The sequence below is a fragment of the Perna viridis genome, chromosome 15 (assembly GCF_037379345.1).
Source record: "Perna viridis isolate PV_CMFRI_1.1 ecotype Kerala chromosome 15, ASM3737934v1, whole genome shotgun sequence".
NCBI classification, from domain to species: Eukaryota; Metazoa; Mollusca; class Bivalvia; order Mytilida; family Mytilidae; genus Perna; species Perna viridis.
The window spans coordinates 1,743,742-1,750,204 of record NC_142459.1 but is presented as its reverse complement, the minus strand read 5'-3'; positions in this window follow the sequence as shown (position 1 = coordinate 1,750,204).

The following is a 6,463-nucleotide window of genomic DNA, read 5'->3' as shown; positions in this document are numbered from 1 at the left end:
CTGAAAAAAATTGTAGAATTTTCAACAGTTGACAGTTCCCATATTCACTACAATATCATGATGGTCCCTATTATCTATATGCCTTTGTTGTTGTTGTCTCGTGCATGTAAATTTCTCCACTTCCTGGAGAACTGCAGGTCCGGTGCTTATATCCAACGGCTCTGCATAAATCCCTATCTAAATTTGGGTTGGGTAATATAACAACAATACACTTGAGAGTAACTCTAGTCCCTGGTGAGACTCAGTCAATCATCCAAGCTATATTACAAATTTAAAGTCCCCATTATTAAAGACTTTTATGCAGAAATAAACTTTTGAATTACTATAGTAAATTTGATATCAGATAGTGCTCAGAACCCTAGCCGTGGGCTAGTGCGCTCTGCTCACAGAGCAAATGGGATGTGTGCCCCAGGTGGTGGAATGGGGTACCACTGGCGTGTTACATGCTGGGGTTGTCAGGCTATAATACGGAAAACCTGACCGCAAACCATAGTGGTGCACCGTGTTGGGAAAGATGCCACGTTCCTCGCACGTTAAAAAACCCTACTGTTGTATTCTCCCGGAGTAGGAACTATAGGGCTCCGCCACAGGAGGCTAAATTGCCCGACCCTTCCCACCTCTCCCTATTTCCAGTGGTAATCAAAATTTGTCGACCCCATTGTCCTTGTGTCCCATCCCTTTTTCATTTCATCATCATTTCATGTTTTCATCGTCTGGGTATAGCTGAAATATTGCTGCTCCGACGTTAAACCCCAACAAACAAACAAACGATATCAGATTATACAGTATAGTGGTTCCCAATAATACCTTATTTGAAAAAAAAAACATATTCAATACAAATTTGTTTTGATATTAATAGAAAAAAATTACATCTATTATTTCATAACTAAGACATCAATTTACACACGATGCATGAGCACGAAACAAGTCATTGTAACATGGCGAAGGTACTAAAGCCTCTGAACGATTTAATATCCTAATAAATGCATAATGAAAGGATAATCGTATTAATTGATAACACTTTAATATAAATTCATATCTTCCTCTGTATTTTGTTGCAGTTATACTGATGATAGGTTACTCCATCGAACAAGTGCGCATGCAATATAACCTATTGAGCAAGCAAAACCTGTCTTTTTGGTTTTGTTGTACAAGCACTGTCGTTTTAGGACTATTGCAATCATGAAACATAAAAACGATACATAATTTAAAAATCTGTTTTATGCCACGAAAATTGATTCTGCTACGCACAAAAATACATTTTCGTGTTATTTAGTATGTAAATCTTCCTGTATTCTGCATTGTGTATGTATTTTTATCAATACATGGCTGGCGAACAAATCTCTGGTTAGATATCAGAACAACACTAAATATAATAGGCAAGTCATACCCGTGCTTCATGTCCAATTTTCTATTTAAAACCTGTTTTATGTTTTGATAATTCTAAATTAATACAGATTTTTATAAGTTAATATAGTTTAAAAAAAAAACCTTGGCTATAATTAAATGAGTATTAATGTTTCAGACTGATTTTTCCTGTGAAAATGCACTTAATTGACATAACCACATGACCTTACACGGTGTTCTATATAATATATGTTAACTTTATTAAACTAACCAAATTAAACACGTTTTTTTCTATAAAAAGACATGATTCAAAATGAAAAAAAAATGGTAACAACTAAATAACGTTTTCTTTATCCCATAAATCTGTAATTTGTATAGTGAAGACAATTTAACAATTAAAGATGCATATTCTTCTGCACTAACGTTAGTGGTACATCATAGGTTGATTAATGAAAGATATATAGGTAAATATTTGTAGTACACATCTACATATAACAAAAGTACACAATAAACTGAAAATCGTTTACATTCATTTACTGACCGTTAATACTGAAATTTCAGTTAACAACTGAAATATTATTCGTAACAAAATCGAATTGTTTTTTTTAAATTTATTTAATAATATTTTATTAGGAATATTAATGTTTCAGCATTATATGTCTTGTGAAAAATGCACTTTGTTGATATGATCACATGACCTAACAATTTGGGATGATATCATACTTAACACATGAAACATGTTTTACTATAATAAAAATGACCCAAAATGATAAAAAAAAACTAAAGTTTAGTTACGATAATCTCATAGGTTGATCGTGTAAGATGCAATTGTATACTAAGTAAATATTTGTAGTAGACGTCTAAACATTATATTATAACACACCTGTGACACTGAAAATCTCTTCAGTCCTTTTCTGACCATTATTAAACATCGTACCATTCTCCTTTGTTTCTTATGAATCAATTTGTCTATGAACCATTTATATAAGTTCTGAGTTTATCCGGATAGCAGCGTATAATCTTGCAACAAATTCTTGCTTTGAAAGAGTAATCAAGGGAACCAAGGTTCTCAGAATTTAAAAGAATGCAATCCAGGGACAAAGACCAGACATGGAAAACAGACATCATACACAACAAAGAACATAAAGCAACCATAAAAAGACAAAGCAACAAAGCAAATGAGCAACTCTGACCACCACAATCTGGGAGCATAGGCCATGTGCACCGAAAGGGTAAGCGTCCTCAGCTTTTCTAGAAACTGCCATCGAGTTGTTCATAAAAAGTAAAAAATGTATTGAAAAAAAATGTCTCTTAGGGCATCCAATGCATCATAAGGACTCAGAAGTTACAAAAATGTACAGTATTTGTTCAATATCGTTTTGCACAGAGCCAGGACTATTGTGGTTGGTTTCACTATTGCAAGTGCTGCTTTCAATTTTTTTAAAAAATCCTTTCAAAAAGTGGCTAGAGTTCTAATTTTTTAGTATTATATTTTCTTTAATCACATCAGATTTAACTGCAATGAAATGATTCACACTTTAATATGATATGCTTTTTAGCATATTACTAACTTGTAAATGTATATAATCAACGTCAAATCAAACCATGGTTTCGAATTGTCAACAAATTCATTTATAACACTTCACAAAATTTGTGAAAGAGAGATTATTAACTAAGGCACCGACCATCTTTATACAGAGGGGGGATTTTCAATATTGCTTAATAATTTTTGTTCTGCTCTTCTTAATTTTTATTTTTTTTTTCAATACCAATTTAATTACTATAAACAATAAATGGAAACTATTATATAGATATCAACAGAGGACATATGAAAGTAAAGGTTCAGATAATCAGGGCCCAGTTGTTTAAAACATGGTTAGGCTAACTTGACGTTAAAAATAACGCGTTAATTGTTGTTCAAATATTTCAACCAAAAATTCGGCCTTAAGTTGTCGTTAAATTTAATCAACAGAAAAAGGTTGATTAAAAAATTAACTATTGGTTAAAATGGCTGCATTTATGGAAGGACCTGTTCCTGGTCAATGACGTGAAAGACATTTTAGAGAGAGAGAGAGATGGCCTTTCACTTGATTTTCATGATGAGCACTTGAGGCAGAGATACAGATTTGATAGGCAAGGCATTATGTTCTTAACAAACCTTCTGCATGACGATTTGATGAGAAATACCAACAGGAACCATGTACTGAATGTACAACAACAAGTTATGATAGCACTTAGGTTTTATGCCTCAGGTCAGTCAGGAAGTTTCCTACAAGTAATAGGAGACACGCTTGGACTAGACAAGAGGACTGTCTCCAGGGTTGTCACCGCTGTCTCAGAGGCACCTTGCAGAAGACTTAATGAATTTGTTCAGTGGCTAACTGTTGAGCAGACCAGATGCGAGTTCTTTGAGAGATTGGGCTTTCCTAATGTGTTGGGAGCTGTTGATGGAACGCATGTTCGCATCCAAGCACCACACGAGGATGGGCCATCTTATGTTAACAGGAAGATGTTTCATAGCATAAATGTGCTGGGGATTTTTGACACTGGTTTTTATTTTCCTGTATTTGATCAACTGTTTACTATTTTCTTCGTTTCCGGTCCTGTTTCCTCTATAATTTCTTTTAAATGAGTAGAGTATTTATCTATGAAAGGTACCAGTTCAATAAATATAGTCTGTTTCGATTAATATATTCAAACGGGCACCTGCGTAATTACGTCCCTAAATAAACATGTATGCGTGATTAAATGTTGATAAAGCAAAACAAGCAAAATGAAGTAAGAAAAAAAAAAGATATGTGTTATTTAAATTGGTAAAACATTTTAAAAAATTGGATTGATTAAAATGAATTAAGGTTATAATAGTTAATAATATTTTCAGGTAGATTTACTGGCTTGGATGCAAAGTGGCCTGGAAGTTGTCATGATTCATATATTTTCAGGACATCACAGGTAATGTTTAAAATTAACAATAAATACATGTTATAATACAAACAACTATTCCAAATTAAGTTGCTATTAATTGTTTTTATTGTAATTAAAAAAAGAACAACCTTCAAAATTAAGTAAAAAATATGTTTAACTTATCCTGTTTTTTTGTTAGTTAGTGAGACACGTTTTACAATTGTATATCAACAATATCAACATATGTGACATAAACATGTGTATAAAAATGTTTTAATAAATGTATGCAATTTGTATGATCTTTAATTTGAAAATTACAGGTGTGTGCTCATATGGAGCAGAATGTCGGATAGACAAATGGTGTTTTGTTAGAAGACAATGGCTACCTGTGTCGCCCATTCCTCATGACACCATTTTTGAACCCACAGGAGCAACACCAAATTTGGTACAACAAGTGCCATGCTGCAACAAGATCAGTTATCGAAAGGACCTTTGGTAGATGGAAAAGAAGATTCCATGTTTTACACTCTGAAGTAAGTTAGCACACATTTAAATGTCATTTGAACTTATAATTAGAGTAATAGGTACATGATATAACATTTTTTTCAGTGGCTCATCTTGGAAATTCTATTAAAATTTCTGGCTCTAACTTTTTTTTATTGCAAATAGTCATATGAGCTAGCTCCCACAACATTAATGATAAAGAATCAAATATCTCAGTATATAGTTTGACACCCCACCTTTTGAAAGTGTCTGGATCTACCCCTGCAATTCACACATGGCACATAGCACATTTTATATATATTTTTGTAATCTTTTGTTTTGTGTAATGTCATATATATTCTGGCCATCTATTGGCTGACAAACTAGTTTGTTAACATGTAAGTTTTTTTTTCAAATGGATGTATATTTTTCAGATTCGTATGAAACCAAGTAAAGCTTGCAAGATCTTAGTTGCATGTGGGGTATTGCATAATATCGCAGTTTTACTGAAAGGACCTGAAGTAGGAGGGGATATGAAAATACTTCAGTTTGATCCTGCCATTTATAATGGTCTGGCTCAAGATGGTAGAAGAATAAGAGAGCACATTGCTATAACATACTTCTCAAGAAATTACAACACTTTATCTCTGGAATTGATATCTCTTGTTTTCATTACTGAAATAATAACTTTGATTTTTAAGTACCATTATGTGTAAGAATCAAGCAATAGGTAGCACATCATTTTCCCCAATTTATTTATTTTTGCTAATAACATATTCAGTACATCTGAAAAACAAAAAAAGCTATTTAAATTTATCCTAAAGCTGCTGTGACATAAATATTTTTTGACTGCTTATATGGGGAAAAGGTCTGGGATATGTTTGCGTCATTTTACCATAGTGCATTTCAACTAAATTTTACCTATCGATAACTAAGAAGGCAAATTTTACAAACATCTGAAGGTTATGGGGTATACATGCTTGGATAATGTCATTAAATCTTTTTTATTCATGTGCCACACCTTATACATATTTGGCCTGATTCTTAAACAGAGAAGTACTGAAATAAAGTCTATCACCTGTTATAGTAAACAGTATATTGTTTATTTCTTTTATTGCTTTCACACCAGCTTAAAATTACCTCTTTGTGTTTATTTTCACAAAGTAGAAGCTATTTAATTTTCTTTTGGTTGGTACTATGGATTTGTTTCTGTTACTACTTATTTTCCCCTTTGTTGAAAAGCATTTTTTACATTTCTAGTAACATTAAATAGTGGAAATAATTTTTTCCAGATATATGTTTTCTCTTAAATATTTGGAAACAAAGATTTTTACCAATTCCATATAGCACCCCCCCCCCCCCAAAAAAAAAAAAAGAGGTTGCTGCCTTATTTAAAAAAAACATCCTGAAATGGTAAAGAAATGAGAAAAAGGGGCACTATGCAAATATTTTTCTTTGAATTCTTAAAAACAAACATTGAATAGAGCAAGTAAACAACAGCATCAAACTAATTTCCCATTAAAACAGCCATCATTGATTCTGTATCATTTTTGTCCGTGATTCTCAATATTCGGTCATAAACCTCCACTTGTTTTTTTTTTTTTTCTCTACAGCACTTTGGCATGCAAGAATTTGCCAAGCATAAACATCCTCTGCAATCAGTTTCCCCTTTGGTTTTGAAGTCAATGACTTGGCTAACTCTAAGCTATGTAAACTGCAAATATATTTA